The sequence below is a fragment of the Heptranchias perlo genome, unplaced genomic scaffold (assembly GCF_035084215.1).
Source record: "Heptranchias perlo isolate sHepPer1 unplaced genomic scaffold, sHepPer1.hap1 HAP1_SCAFFOLD_561, whole genome shotgun sequence".
NCBI classification, from domain to species: domain Eukaryota; kingdom Metazoa; phylum Chordata; class Chondrichthyes; order Hexanchiformes; family Hexanchidae; genus Heptranchias; species Heptranchias perlo.
Window position 1 is genome coordinate 109,405 of NW_027139583.1, and position 15,696 is coordinate 125,100.

Here is a 15,696-nt window from a genome sequence, read left to right on the forward strand (position 1 = left end):
CTTGCTGGTCTTTCAGCACAAGGAGCTGTCCTCGACCGAGTGTTGCAGACTGGCACATTCCAAGGTCCAGGACTACGTGCTGAGGGACGCACTGAGGATGGGTGCGGCCGCCGCAAAGGCCCTGTGGGGAAAGGCAACCGTTTAGAGCCTTCCCGCCATTGTAAACCGAGGGGCTGCAATCAGGGAAAAACCCCCTCGGGCAGAATGTAAAATTCAAATTGCTGTAATGTACCTGTAATGAATCTGAAATGGACCAGAAATGAATCTGTAAGCAATAATCCGTGTTGAGTATGATGCAATGAGACACCCTGGAGTGTCATGAACTGTAATTATGTCCAATATGTTCATTGAGCTGTACTTCACGTAACCTGCAAATTGTATAATCTGTATTGTGTACATTTGGAATGTGATATCACAACTGTATTGAATATACTGCTGCAAATTTAATGAATAAAGTATATTTTTTGAAAAAAAAAGTTTCTGTTCTTATCAGTTTAATATCTGATACGTCCCCTATCTGGGGACCAAATATTAAATTGATTTTTGGAACAGGGAGATGGAACGAGAGTTTGCTCCGTCCACTCCGCGCATCGACCTGGTATCGCAGTGCTTCCAGGATCGGTGCAGCTCCCCTCGGGGAGATTCGAAAAACAAAAAACAGATTTTGTTTCTTTTTTGGACCATATGTTATTACTGTAGTCAATATTGTTATAAAAGAAGGAAAACTTTTTACAGCTGCTTGACCATGCTCTCCATTCCTTCGGAGGTTGATGCTCGCTCCGCGTTGTTCCTCGCCCGGCCGTTGCGCCATGTTGCCAACGCCGCTGACGCCACTTTCACTCCTGCCCAGCAAGGTAAGCAGCCACCATTGTGTTTTTCTTCCCGTATCTGTCCATGGGGACTTGGCCTATATTTCCGGGTGAGGCCTCACCACGTTTCCCGCTCGACAGCTAAGCTGGAGGTTGCCCCCTGTTGGATTTCCGTGCGACTGCAGGCACGGGCGCCTCCATTGGAAAAGGATGGGTGGGTGGATGGGGGTTGGTGGTGTTGGGCACATGCACCCCGCCCTGCCCGCCACGCCTGCTGCAGTCTATTCCCATGCCACCCTGCCTGTCTCCTACGACTTATTGCCGGGAACCAGCCTTAGCAAACCCCAGACTTTACTTGGCAGCTGCAGGACCGATTCTGCGCTCCATTGAGATCCTGCGCGCCCGTTGATTAAGCACCCGAAAATGCAAAAGCTGTGATCGTGTTACCTCAGCCAAAGGGAAGGGGGGTGTTACGGAGATGGCTTTTCATCTTGGTTAGATGTTCTGGTAAAAAATATTGTGTTGCTCAAAGTTTGCCGGCCACTCTTCACACCTAAGCTCAGTCACCCAACACCATTTTGAAGAAGAAGAGAGAGTCCGAGGAAGAATGGAGCAGGAGCGGGAGTTCACCGGTTATCGCTTCTCGGCCTTTTGGCTAAGATCGAGTGTGTTCCTTTTCGGGCTTATTTGGATCTGAGCGGACTGAAACGCTGGCCGCGACCTCGTGCGCTCGCAAAGTGCGGACTTTGCTGTGATTGGTCGTTTGTGTGCTGGCTCCGCCCCTAAATTTGCATAAGGACCACATCAACACTGCAATGGCAGGGAAGGGCACCCGGGCAGTCGGCCATGGTGTGCCAAACACCGTCAGGGTGACGGTAACGACAGTCGAATGTGTTTCGCCGGTGGATCGGGAGCTTTTCGTCAAGCGCGTTCTGCTCGACTGCTGTGGATTCAAAGCGACGGACATCTTCTGCCTCCAGGATTTCCCTCGAAGCGGACATTTTGACGTCACCTTCAAGACCGTCGCTGGATGCCAGAAGCTTCTTCAAGTCTTCAAGGAGAAGGGGAGCGTCGGACTGCTGGCCATGCTCGCTGCGGAGCCGCTTTTCACCCTCCCAACGCAGAGGAATCGCAAGCTGATTGTACACATGTACAACCCACACGTCCCGGTCGCCGATGTGCTGACGTTCCTCGCCAGATACGTCGACGGGGCGCAGAACAGCGTCGACGTCACCGACCAGTTTGGGATCTGGACCAGCAAGAGGGAAGTCACGGCAACGTTGAGACTGGACGCCCACGGCAACATTGTCCACCCTCCCTCCAGCTTCGCCATCGGAGGAAGTCGAGGATACATCACGTACGTGGGGCAGCCCAGAGTCTGTCGCACCTGCGGCAAATCCGGCCATTTGGCGAACACCTGCACTGCAACCATCTGCAAGAACTGCAAGCAGGAAGGACACCAGACTAAGGACTGCAAGGAGAGCAAGCGCTGCAACCTGTGCGGGCTGGAAGGCCATCTCTACAGGGTCTGCCCCGAACGCAACCTCAGCTACGCCCAGGCGGCCAAGAACAACACAGCGGAGGAGGAGGGGGAAACAAGCAAGGATGCCCCAAAGAAGGCCAAGAGTCAGCGCCCGGCCGCGACCTCCTCCAAGAAGACCCTAGCCCAGGAAAACAATGAACGAGGAAAGGGTCAAGCCGAAAACTGCCAGACCCCGACACCCAGCTCCGAGCCTCCCCAACAGACGACAGAGTCCATGGACGAGGAGGCAGCAGAGGGAGGATGGCAGCTGGTGGTCAATAAAACCAAAAAGAAGAAGCCAGAGAAAAGGAAACAAGCCCCTGCCGACACTACACCAGGGGCCAAAAGAGCACTCGAGTCGCAGTCGGACTGCAACGACTACCCCGAGTCTGACGAGGAGGGACGACAGGAGCGAAGTGGTCAGCCGTCCCACCCAAAGCGGCAAAATACCCAAGGTGACCCCGATGCGATCGGCACCCCCCATCTCCAGAACACTGGGAGCGACAACGCCTCCAGTGCCCTCCAGCTCCGGGAAGCCGGCAGCATCGTAGTGCCCAGCGCACACCAGCTCCGAGACACCGGGAGCAGCACCGCAGAGAGCGAAGACCAGCTCCGGGAAACCGGGAGAAGCGACAACGAGGAGCCCCAACCGATCGAGGATCGCACGGACTCTTCACCCGACACCAGGCCGCCGATGTCACCCCGGCGGGACGACGACCCCCTCTCTGAGGCAGAACAGAACTCGTACCTCAGCTCAGGGATCGTGGAACACTTTACACAGATCACCTATATGCAGAAACACGGCCAAGAGCTGGAAACAGCAAACGGACTGACGGGTGAGACTTTAAACAATTGTTAAAATGGGTCTGAAAGTCGCATCCATTAACGTGCGTAGCGTTAAAAGCACTACGCGATGTGTGTCGACCTTGGACTACCTGGCCAAGGTCAAGAGCGACCTGCTGTTCTTACAGGAGTGCGGCCTGCCGCATCTCAGCAATTACAGGCAATGGTCGCAGCGCTGGGCCCACGGGCCGTCTATCTGGTCGGGAGGCAACGATAACCGTGCCTCCGGCCTGGGGATTCTGCTGCGGGGGGGCAACTTCACCATCACCGAAGTAAAGGAGGTGGTGGGGGGCCGTCTCCTCGTAGCAGACGTAAAGTACAAAAACGCTCCGCTCCGGCTGATCAACGTGTACGCCCCGGCTCTGAAGGACGAGCGGCTGGCCGTCTTCCAGCAGCTCCCACTGCTGCTGGCGACGTCCAAGCCGGTCATTCTCGGCGGTGACTTCAACTGCATCATCGATGCGGCTGGACGATCCGGCAGAGCCGACAGCAAACTGGACGCCACGTCCAAACTCCTGATGGAAGCGGTGAAAGACGCCAAGCTGTGCGACGTCTTCAGCAACCCTGCAGACGGAGCGGCGCGTCAATACACCTGGTCCAGACCAGACGGGTCCGTCCGTTCCAGGATAGACTTCCTGTTTGTATCCCCGAAGCTCAAGGTCAGATCCACCAAGGTCACACCGGTGTTCTTCTCTGACCACTGCCTCCTCCTGGCCGACTGTCACCTACAGGACGATCAGAGAGTGGGCAGGGGGACATGGAAGCTGAACGTGAAACTGTTGACCCCGGGAAACATTGAGGAACTGACGAGGGATTACAAAGGTTGGAGAACCGTAAAACCCCTCTTTGATTCCCCAGTGCACTGGTGGGAAGCCATCAAGGCGAACATCAAGAGGTTCTTCATCCTCAAAGGTGTTCAGAAGGCGAGAGAGAGGCAGAGGGAAACGTCCCGACTCCAGAAAAGCATGCAGAATCTTCTCCTGCTGCAGTCGATGGGGATCGATGTCGGGGAGGAACTCAGAGAGGTGAAGGACCAGCAAGCCTCGCTCTTTGCCTCCGAGGCCTCCAAGATCATCTTCCGGTCCAGAGTCCGCTCCGTGGAGCAGGACGAGACTTGCTCGCGCTTCTTCTTCCAAAAGGTGCACAGAGAGAGCTCTGTGATCAGCAGCCTGAAGGAAGAGAACGGCTCGGTCACGTCCTCGCAGCCCGACATACTGAGGATCTGCAAATCCTTTTATGCCGGACTGTACGACGCGAAGCCCACAGACAGCGCGGCCTCCCACTCCTTCTTGTCGTCTATCACGGAGGTTCTAGACGACAGCAAGCGGGAGAGTCTGGATCACCCGCTAACTCTGGACGAACTGACAAAGGCCGTCCGATCCTTCGAGAAGAGTAAGACTCCCGGAAGCGACGGCTTACCGATGGAGTTGTACTCGGCTCTGTGGGACTGGATAGGCCCAGACCTGCTGGAAGTGTACGGGGGTATGCTTCTGGCAGGCAGCATGTCAGACTCCATGAGGAAAGGCATCATCACCCTCATCTACAAACAGAAGGGGGAGAGGGAAGAAATCAAAAATTGGCGACCCATCTCACTACTTAACGTGGACTACAAAATTCTGTCCAAGGTCATCGCCAATCGGGTCAAGTCAGCCCTGGAGGTGGTGATCCACCCCGATCAGACCTGCGCCGTACCCGGCAGGAAGATCTCTGATAGCCTGGCGCTACTCAGGGATACGATTGCCTACGTACAGGACAGGGGGGTGAACACCTGCCTGATCAGCCTGGACCAGGAGAAGGCCTTTGACAGAATATCCCACACGTACATGATGGACGTGCTCTCCAAAATGGGGTTTGGGGAGGGAATCCGCAATTGGATCCAACTGCTCTACACAAACATCAGTAGCGCAGTTTCAATCAACGGGTGGGAATCAGAAAGCTTTCCGATCAAATCTGGAGTCAGGCAGGGCTGTCCTCTCTCCTCCGTCTTGTTCGTGTGTTGCATCGAACCCTTTGCTGAGTCCATCAGGAGGGATGCGGGCATAAGAGGGGTGACGATCCCGGGCAGCGGAGGCACTCAGGTCAAGGCCTCCCTGTACATGGATGACGTCGCCGTCTTTTGCTCGGATCAGCTGTCGGTCCGCAGATTGATGAGCATCTGCGACCAGTTCGAACTGGCCTTGGGGGCCAGGGTAAATCGTAGCAAGAGCGAGGCCATGTTCTTTGGGAACTGGACCGACCGATCCTTTGTCCCCTTCACCGTCAGGTCGGATTACCTGAAGGTGCTGGGGATCTGGTTCGGGGGGGCCGGGGCGTGCACCAAAAACTGGGAGGAGCGTATCTCCAAGGTTAAGCAGAAACTGGGACTGTGGGATCAACGATCCCTCTCGATCGTGGGCAAGAACCTGGTCATCAGGTGTGAGGTGCTCTCGGTGTTGCTGTACGTGGCGCAGGTCTGGCCCATACCTCGCTCCTGCGCCGCGACAGTCACCCGAGCCATCTTCCACTTTGTCTGGAGATCAAAAATGGACCGTGTCCGCAGGGTCACGATGTACAAATCTCCAGAGAAAGGGGGGAAAGGCGTGCCCAACGTGGCCCTCATCCTGATGGCCACCTTTGTGTGCGGCTGCATCAAGCTGTGCATAGACCCTCAGTACGCAAACACAAAGTGTCACTACGTGCTGAGGTTCTACCTGTCCCCGGTGTTGAGAAGGATGGGCCTGGCCACGCTGCCACGGAACGCTCCGTCCAGTTGGACCGTTCCGCCCCACCTGTCCTTCGTGGAAAGGTTTGTGCAGGAAAACACCTTTGACCACAAGGCGATCAGCAAGTGGTCCGCACGTAACGTCCTCGAGACCCTGCGGGAAAAGGAGATGGTGGATCCTGTCGGTTGGTTCCCCGAGCAGACTGTCAATGTCATTTGGCAGAACGCCTCATCGCCAGAGCTCTCAAACAAGCACCAAGACCTAGCTTGGCTGGTGGTGAGAAGGGCCCTTCCCGTCAGATCCTTCATGCACTCCCGGACTCTCAGCGCCACCGCGCGCTGTCCCAGAGGAGGCTGCGGTGGAGACGAGACCGTCACCCATCTCCTTATGGAATGTGCCTTTGCAAAGAAGGTCTGGAGAGAGATGCAGTGGTATCTGTCCAGGTTTGTCCCGAGCAGTTCCGTAACACAGGTTTCTGTGCTCTACGGGCTGTTCCCGGGGACGCACACTGAGACGGACATCGGCTGCTGCTGGAAGACCATCAACTCGGTGAAAGACGCCCTTTGGTCTGCTCGAAACTTGCTGGTCTTCCAGCACAAGGAGCTGTCCTCGACCGAGTGTTGCAGACTGGCACATTCCAAGGTCCAGGACTACGTGCTGAGGGATGCACTGAGGATGGGTGCGGCCGCCGCAAAGGCCCTGTGGGGAAAGGCAACCGTTTAGAGCCTTCCCGCCATTGTAAACCGAGGGGCTGCAATCAGGGAAAAACCCCCTCGGGCAGAATGTAAAATTCAAATTGCTGTAATGTACCTGTAATGAATCTGAAATGGACCAGAAATGAATCTGTAAGCAATAATCTGTGTTGAGTATGATGCAATGAGACACCCTCGAGTGTCATGAACTGTAATTATGTCCAATGTTTTCATTGTACTGCACTTAACGTAACCTGCAAATTGTATAATCTGTATTGTGTACGTTTGGAAAGTGATATGACAACTGTTTTGTATGTACTGCTGCAAATTTTTATGAATAAAGTATACTTTTTGGAAAAAAAAAAAAAAATCTGTTCTTATCAGTTTAATATCTGATACGTCCCCTATCTGGGGACCATACATTAAATTGATTTTTGGAACAGGGAGATGGAATAGGGGCTTGCTCCGTCCACTCCACGCATCGACCCAGTATTGCAGTGTCTCTGGGAACGGTGCACCTCCCTGTGGGGAGATATTCAAAAAGAAAAACAGCTCGTTCCCAGCGTCTCTGTCTGTACATGTGTGTGTGTGTGTGTATGTGTTATTAGTGAGAATAAAGCATATATATTGCACTGACTTTCTCAGCTCAGTGGTATCTTTTTCTTCTCCTGGGCTGAGTGCCGCTCGCACGCACGCACGCAGCCAGCGATATAATTGAAACTGCAAAATAACTGGACGTCCAGCTTGAGAGACAGCTTTCAATTGCAATAGGCGTTTCCGAAACATTAACTCCTCGTTTCTTTCGGGGGAGGAGCAGCTTGAGAGACAGCTTTCAATTGCAATCGGCACTCCTGAAACATTAACGCCTTGTTGCTTGCGACAGTTAACCCAGCCATTAACATGACAACGGACAGGGCCCAGTCAGGGAGCAGCTTGAGAGACAGCTTTCAATCGGCAATCCTGAAACATTAACGCCTTGTTGCTTGCGACAGTTAACCCAGCCATTAACATGACAACGGACAGGGCCCAGTGAGGGAGCAGCTTGAGAGACAGCTTTCAATCGGCACTTCCGAAACATTAACGCCTCGTTTCTTTCGGGGGAGGAGCAGCTTGAGAGACAGCTTTCAATTGCAATCGGCACTCCTGAAACATTAACGCCTTGTTGCTTGCGACAGTTAACCCAGCCATTAACACGTCTTGTCTTTTTATTTCCCATCTCCAGCCAGCCAGCCAGGCAGCCGAGCCAGAGCCAGCATCTGCAGTATTTTCTTTTGATTGGTCTTGCCTGCTGTGGAAGGAATGTTTAAACACGAGCTGCTGATTGTCAGCACCTCACCTCTTTCTCGATTGTCTGTTGCAATCTCACTCACTCACTCACTCACTCACTCACTCACTCACTCACTGTGAGACACGTCACGTCACGTCCCGAGTTTACCTTAAAGAGGTTTCCTTCCACGGCAGTTCGTTAGTGACGGAGAATGAGTGACGTAGGTCCGTTGAGACCCAACCCTCTCCCATCTGATTGGTGGCCTACTGGCAAAGTTACCAATCTGTCACGCAGTCCGAGCAAGAAAGGAGAAAACGGCAACTTCTTTCAACTGATCCACTGTTGCAATTAGAAACGGTGGCAAAAATGTGCCCAGAACGGCAGTGCTGCGAGACTGCTTTAAACACAGTCAGGCAGAGAAAAAAGAAGGAGGGCAAACAGGACCCAAGATCAATTCGCATCGAGCGCGGTATCGCTTCTCGGCCTTTTGGCTAAGATCAAGTGGTCAAGTGGGGGAAGGCAACCATTTGGAGCCTTCCTGCCATTGTATGCCGGGGGGATGCAGTCAGGGAGAAATCCCCTCGGGCAGCGTGTGGAGCTTTGGCTTGTAGAGCTTTGGCTTGATGTAATGTCACTGCAAGGAATCTGGAATGAATCTGTAAGGCAATAAGGCACCCCAGAGTGTCAGGAAAAAAAAAAAAAATCTGTTCTTATCAGTTTAATATCTGATACGTCCCCTATCTGGGGACCATATATTAAATTGATTTTTGGAACAGGGAGATGGAATAGGGGCTTGCTCCGTCCACTCCACGCATCGACCCAGTATTGCAGTGTCTCTGGGAACGGTGCACCTCCCTGTGGGGAGATATTCAAAAAGAAAAACAGCTCGTTCCCAGCGTCTCTGTCTGTACATGTGTGTGTGTGTGTGTATGTGTTATTAGTGAGAATAAAGCATATATATTGCACTGACTTTCTCAGCTCAGTGGTATCTTTTTCTTCTCCTGGGCTGAGTGCCGCTCGCACGCACGCACGCAGCCAGCGATATAATTGAAACTGCAAAATAACTGGACGTCCAGCTTGAGAGACAGCTTTCAATTGCAATAGGCGTTTCCGAAACATTAACTCCTCGTTTCTTTCGGGGGAGGAGCAGCTTGAGAGACAGCTTTCAATTGCAATCGGCACTCCTGAAACATTAACGCCTTGTTGCTTGCGACAGTTAACCCAGCCATTAACATGACAACGGACAGGGCCCAGTCAGGGAGCAGCTTGAGAGACAGCTTTCAATCGGCACTCCTGAAACATTAACGCCTTGTTGCTTGCGACAGTTAACCCAGCCATTAACATGACAACGGACAGGGCCCAGTGAGGGAGCAGCTTGAGAGACAGCTTTCAATCGGCACTTCCGAAACATTAACGCCTCGTTTCTTTCGGGGGAGGAGCAGCTTGAGAGACAGCTTTCAATTGCAATCGGCACTCCTGAAACATTAACGCCTTGTTGCTTGCGACAGTTAACCCAGCCATTAACACGTCTTGTCTTTTTATTTCCCATCTCCAGCCAGCCAGCCAGGCAGCCGAGCCAGAGCCAGCATCTGCAGTATTTTCTTTTGATTGGTCTTGCCTGCTGTGGAAGGAATGTTTAAACACGAGCTGCTGATTGTCAGCACCTCACCTCTTTCTCGATTGTCTGTTGCAATCTCACTCACTCACTCACTCACTCACTCACTGTGAGACACGTCACGTCACGTCCCTAGTTTACCTTAAAGAGGTTTCCTTCCACGGCAGTTCGTTAGTGACGGAGAATGAGTGACGTAGGTCCGTTGAGACCCAACCCTCTCCCATCTGATTGGTGGCCTACTGGCAAAGTTACCAATCTGTCACGCAGTCCGAGCAAGAAAGGAGAAAACGGCAACTTCTTTCAACTGATCCACTGTTGCAATTAGAAACGGTGGCAAAAATGTGCCCAGAACGGCAGTGCTGCGAGACTGCTTTAAACACAGTCAGGCAGAGAAAAAAGAAGGAGGGCAAACAGGACCCAAGATCAATTCGCATCGAGCGCGGTATCGCTTCTCGGCCTTTTGGCTAAGATCAAGTGTAGTATCTGTTCTTATCAGTTTAATATCTGATACGTCCCCTATCTGGGGACCATATATTAAATTGATTTTTGGAACAGGGAGATGGAATAGGGGCTTGCTCCGTCCACTCCACGCATCGACCCAGTATTGCAGTGTCTCTGGGAACGGTGCACCTCCCTGTGGGGAGATATTCAAAAAGAAAAACAGCTCGTTCCCAGCGTCTCTGTCTGTACATGTGTGTGTGTGTATGTATTATTAGTGAGAATAAAGCATATATATTGCACTGACTTTCTCAGCTCAGTGGTATCTTTTTCTTCTCCTGGGCTGAGTGCCGCTCGCACGCACGCACGCACGCACGCACGCAGCCAGCGATATAATTGAAACTGCAAAATAACTGGAGACAGCTTTCAATTGCCAAGCTGGAGACAGCTTTCAAGCCAAGCCAAGCCAAGCCAAGCCAAGCCAAGCCAAGCCAAGCCAAGCCAAGCCTCTTCAATGCATTCTGTACAATACAAGGTGGGGTGGCCTTCCACGGTGCCTTTCCCCGTACAGCTTTTGCGTAGGTCGCACCTCGCCTCAGTGCGTCCCGCAGCACGTACTCCTGGATCTTGGAATGTGCCACTCGGCAACACTCAATCCTGGACAGCTCCTTCAGCTGGAAGACCAGCAGGTCTCGGGTGGACCAAAGGGCCTTCTTCACCGACATGATGGTCTTCCAGCAGCAGTTGATATCTGCCTCTGTGTGCGTCCCGGGGATCAGCCCGTAGAGCACAGCGTCCTGTGTTATCGGACTGTTTGGGATGAACCGGGACATAGAGAACAGAGAAACATAGAAAATAGGAGCAAGAGTAGGCCATTCAAAATGATCATGGCTGATCGTCTAACTCAGTACCCTGTTCCCGCTTTTTCCCCATCTCCCTTGATCCCTTTAGCATGAAGAAATATATCTATCTCCTTCTTGAATACATCCAATGACTTGGCCTCCACTGCCTTCTGTGGCAGAGAATTCCACAGGTTCACCACACTCTGAGTGAAGAAATTTCTCCTCCTCTCGGTTCTAAATGGCATACCCCGTATCCTGAGACTGTGACCCCTGGTTCTGGACTCCCCAGCCATCGGGAACATCCTCCCTGCACCTAATATTTGGTCCCCAGAGAGGGGACGTATCAGATATTAAACTGATAAGAACAGAAACTACACTTGATCTGAGCCAAAAGGCCGAGAAGCGATAACCGGTAAACTCCCGCTCCTGCTCCATTCTTCCTCGGACTCTCTCTACTTCTTCAAAATGGTGTTGGGTGACTGAGCTTAGGTGTGAAGAGTGGCCGGCAGACTTTGAGCAAGAGAACATTTTTTGCCAGGACATCTAACCAAGATGAAAAGCCATCTGCGTAACACCCCCCTTCCCTTTGGCTGAGGTAACACGATCACAGCTTTTGCATTTTCGGGTGCTTAATCAACGGGCGCGCAGGATCTCAATGGAGCGCAGAATCGGTCCTGCAGCTGCCAAGTAAAGTCTGGGGTTTGCTAAGGCTGGTTCCCGGCAATAAGTCGTAGGAGACAGGCAGGGTGGCATGGGCAATAGACTGCAGCAGGCGTGGCGGGCAGGGCGGGGTGCATGTGCCCAACACCACCAACCCCCATCCACCCACCCACCCATCCTTTTCCAATGGAGGCGGCCGTGCCTGCAGTCGCACGGAAATCCAACAGGGGGCAACCTCCAGCTTAGCTGTCGAGCGGGAAACGTGGTGAGGCCTCACCCTGAAATATAGGCCAAGTCCCCATGGACAGATACGGGAAGAAAAACACAATGGTGGCTGCTTACCTTGCTGAGCAGGAGTGAAAGTGGCGTCAGCGGCGTTGGCAACATGGCGCACCGGCCGGGCGAGGAACAACGCGTAGCGAGCATCAACCTACGAAGGAAAGGAGAGCATGGTCAAGCAGCTGTAAAAAGTTTTCCTTCTTTTATAACAATATTGACTACAGTAATAACATATGGTCCAAAAAAGAAACAAAATCTGTTTTTGTTTTTCGAATCTCCCCGAAGGGAGCTGCACCGATCCTGGAAGCACTGCTGTACCAGGTCGATGCGCGGAGTGGACGGAGCAAGCTCTTGTTCCATCTCCCTGTTCCAAAAATCAATTTAATATTCGGTCCACAGATAGGGGACGTATCAGATATTAAACTGATAAGAACAGAAACTACACTGGATCTGAGCAAAAAGGCCGAGAAGCAATAACTTCCTGAATGGATGTTTCCCATTTCACTGTCTGCGAAAAGTCTCTCAAAGTGGAAATGGCAACTCAAGCCCTCTGCTGGTGCCACTGCTGCTACTGTAGGGAGCCATGTGTTCAGCCTTATGTATATGTTTCCAGGGGATTGATGGTAACTCCCCTGGTGGTCTGGTGGTTAGGATGCAATATTTAAAACTCATTTGTCGTCCTGGGTTTGAACCCAGTCAGGGGATGATTTTCTGGTGCAGATTAATTGGCACCATCACTGACTGTGAAAAGACTGTCAAAGTGGAAATGGCACAGCTTCCAATGTGGCCATTCACAGTGCACTCTCTCCAAACACACACACTGTCGGCTTGCTTTTTTAAAGTCAGCAACGTGAGGATATTTCGCCTCTCACTTGTGGCAGTTTAAACATTGCCAACCTTTAACATTGTGTCTCTCTCGCGCTCTCTGTTTCGGGAAATGTCTGACTTGGAAACAATTAATTCTGGAACTGCCAGTTTAAAACTGCAGTAATTTTTCACACAATAACTGGAGTTAAATGTTTCAGGTGAGGAGACCAAGTCAATGGAGCGCGGAATCAGTCCTGCAGCTGCCAAGTAAAGTCTGGGGTTTCCTAAGGCTGGTTCCCGGCAATAAGTCATAGAAGACAGGCAGGGTGGCATGGGAATAGACTGCAGCAGGCGTGGCGGGCAGGGCGGGGTGCATGTGCCCAACACCACCAACCCCCACCCACCCACCCATCCTTTTCCAATAGAGGCGGCCGTTGCACAGAAATCCAACAGGGGGCAACCTCCAGCTTAGCTGTCGAGCAGGAAACGTGGTCAGGCCTCACCCTGAAATATCGGCCAAGTCCCCATGGACAGATACGGGAAGAAAAACACAATGGTGGCTGCTTACCTTGCTGAGCAGGAGTGAAAGTGGCGTCAGCGGCGTTGGCAACATGGCGCACCGGCCGGGTGAGAAACAACGCGTAGCGAGCAACAACCTACGAAGGAAAGGAGAGCATGGTCAAGCAGCTGTAAAAAGTTTTCCGTCTTTTCCAACAATATTGACTACAGTAATAACATATGGTCCAAAAAAGAAACAAAATCTGCTTTTTGTTTTTTGAATCTCCCCGAAGGGAGCTGCACCGATCCTGGAAGCACTGCAATACCAGGTCGATGCGCGGAGTGGACGGAGCAAGCTCTTGTTCCATCTCCCTGTTCCAAAAAGCAATTTAATATTCGGTCCCCAGATAGGGGACGTATCAGACATTAAACTGATAAGAACAGAAACTACACTTGATCTGAGCCAAAAGGCCGAGAAGCGATAACCGGTAAACTCCCGCTCCTGCTCCATTCTTCCTCGGACTCTCTCTCCTTCTTCAAAATGGTGTTGGGTGACTGAGCTTAGGTGTGAAGAGTGGCCGGCAGACTTTGAGCAAGAGAACATTTTTTGCCAGGACATCTAACCAAGATGAAAAGCCATCTGCGTAACACCCCCCTTCCCTTTGGCTGAGGTAACACGATCACAGCTTTTGCATTTTCGGGTGCTTAATCAACGGGCGCGCAGGATCTCAATGGAGCGCAGAATCGGTCCTGCAGCTGCCAAGTAAAGTCTGGGGTTTCCTAAGGCTGGTTCCCGGCAATAAATCGTAGGAGACAGGCAGGGTGGCATGGGCAATAGACTGCAGCAGGCGTGGCGGGCAGGGCGGGGTGCATGTGCCCAACACAACCAACCCCCACCCACCCACCCATCCTTTTCCAATAGAGGCGCCCGTGCCTGCAGTCGCACGGAAATCCAACAGGGGGCAACCTCCAGCTTAGCTGTCGAGCGGGAAACGTGGTCAGGCCTCACCCTGAAATATAGGCCAAGTCTCCATGGACAGATACGGGAAGAAAAACACAATGGTGGCTGCTTACCTTGCTGAGCAGGAGTGAAAGTGGCGTCAGCGGCGTTGGCAACATGGCACACCGGCCGGGCGAGGAACAACGCGTAGCGAGCAACAACCTACGAAGGAAAGGAGAGCATGGTCAAGCAGCTGTAAAAAGTTTTCCTTCTTTTATAACAATATTGACTACAGTAATAACATATGGTCCAAAAAAGAAACAAAATCTGCTTTTTGTTTTTCGAATCTCCCCGAAGGGAGCTGCACCGATCCTGGAAGCACTGCTATACCAGGTCGATGCGCGGAGTGGACGGAGCAAGCTCTCGTTCCATCTCTCTGTTCCAAAAATCAATTTAATATTCGGTCCCCAGATAGGGGACGTATCAGATATTAAACTGATAAGAACAGAAACTACACTGGATCTGAGCAAAAAGGCCGAGAAGCGATAACTTCCTGAATGGATGTTTCCCATTTCACTGTCTGCGAAAAGTCTCTCAAAGTGGAAATGGCAACTCAAGCCCTCTGCTGGTGACACTGCTGCTACTGTAGGGAGCCATGTGTTCAGCCTCATGTATCTGTTTCCAGGGGATTGATGGTAACTCCCCTGGTGGTCTAGTGGTTAGGATGCAATATTTAAAACTCATTTGTCGTCCTGGGTTTGAACCCAGTCAGGGGATGATTTTCTGGTGCAGATTAATTGGCACCGTCAAGAAAATCTCTCATCCTGAGCGCAATGCTCCACCCAAACCAGTGCCTTTTACTCACCTTAACACTCAGTTTGGAGCACAGTTTAATCTCACTGCTTTCAATGTGGCCATTCACAGTGCACTCTCTCCAAACACACACACTGTCTGCTTGCTTTTTTAAAGTCAGCAACGTGAAGTTATTTCGCCTCTCAATTGTGGCAGTTTAAACGTTGCCAACCGTTAACGTTGTGTCTCTCGCTCTCTCTGTTTCGGGAAATGTCTGATTTGGAAACAATTAATTCTGGAACTGCCAGTTTAAAACTGCAGTAATTTTTCACACAACAACTGGAGTTAAATGCTGCAGATCAGGAGACCAAGTCTGTGGAAAGTGGCACGTCCCAATACACAGGCTTGCAGCTTCCTGAAAAGTGACCTGAGACTGACGTCTTTCCCTCCAAGGTAAAACTGCAAGAGGGAAAAGGAAGAAAGGGAGTGGCACTCATCCAGACCAGGAGAAAACAAAAAACACCCCAGTTGCAATATATCAGCATTCTGAGTAATAATACAGGCTCCAAAAATCTGTTCAGCATTTTTAATATCTGGGCGCACCGTTCCCAGAGACAGTGCAAGAGCAACACAGGAGGCACGTTCAAATGCACCAGCAGCCCAAACAAATAATCCAGCAACTAATCTGTAACTCCTGCATGATCCCTTTAAATACCGCTGGTGGCGGGGGATGTGGGGGGTCTTTCATGCCCTTTAAGTTATGTTCAGCTGTGCGAGGTTGAGACAGTGCTTTGGATGGAGTGTGGAGTTCCAAAATAGAAGCAGTCCCTTTAAATCAGTGTCGTACAAATGAGTTACTGCCCCCGGGGTGCAATCGGAAAGCCGAGGCCAGTCGCTCCAAAATACAGCACAGCTCAGCCAGCATCTCCTTAGCAACCGCTGCCAGTGAATGATTATAATCACAAAAAGAATAGAGGTGGGAATGTCTGC

General features: G+C 51.7%; 4 non-coding genes and 4 pseudogenes across 4 annotated transcripts; 4 read left to right on the plus strand and 4 right to left on the minus strand.

Annotated features, from left to right (window-relative positions):
• The first annotated feature begins 457 nt into the window (after nucleotides 1-457).
• Nucleotides 458-632, plus strand: LOC137316134 (U2 spliceosomal RNA; annotated as a pseudogene).
• A 6,280-nt stretch (nucleotides 633-6,912) lies between these two features.
• LOC137316132 (U2 spliceosomal RNA) lies at nucleotides 6,913-7,091 on the plus strand (annotated as a pseudogene).
• Nucleotides 7,092-8,489: 1,398 nt separating this feature from the next.
• LOC137316133 (U2 spliceosomal RNA) lies at nucleotides 8,490-8,691 on the plus strand (annotated as a pseudogene).
• Nucleotides 8,692-9,894: 1,203 nt separating this feature from the next.
• On the plus strand, nucleotides 9,895-10,085 carry LOC137316118 (U2 spliceosomal RNA). Its single transcript, XR_010961474.1, has one exon. It is a non-coding gene; the product is annotated as a U2 spliceosomal RNA (small nuclear RNA).
• Nucleotides 10,086-11,025: 940 nt separating this feature from the next.
• On the minus strand, nucleotides 11,026-11,137 carry LOC137316148 (U2 spliceosomal RNA; annotated as a pseudogene).
• Nucleotides 11,138-11,953: 816 nt separating this feature from the next.
• On the minus strand, nucleotides 11,954-12,144 carry LOC137316129 (U2 spliceosomal RNA). Its single transcript, XR_010961484.1, has one exon. It is a non-coding gene; the product is annotated as a U2 spliceosomal RNA (small nuclear RNA).
• Nucleotides 12,145-13,266: 1,122 nt separating this feature from the next.
• LOC137316130 (U2 spliceosomal RNA) lies at nucleotides 13,267-13,457 on the minus strand. The gene has a single exon (XR_010961485.1). It is a non-coding gene; the product is annotated as a U2 spliceosomal RNA (small nuclear RNA).
• Nucleotides 13,458-14,270: 813 nt separating this feature from the next.
• On the minus strand, nucleotides 14,271-14,461 carry LOC137316124 (U2 spliceosomal RNA). Its single transcript, XR_010961480.1, has one exon. It is a non-coding gene; the product is annotated as a U2 spliceosomal RNA (small nuclear RNA).
• Nucleotides 14,462-15,696: the final 1,235 nt, after the last annotated feature.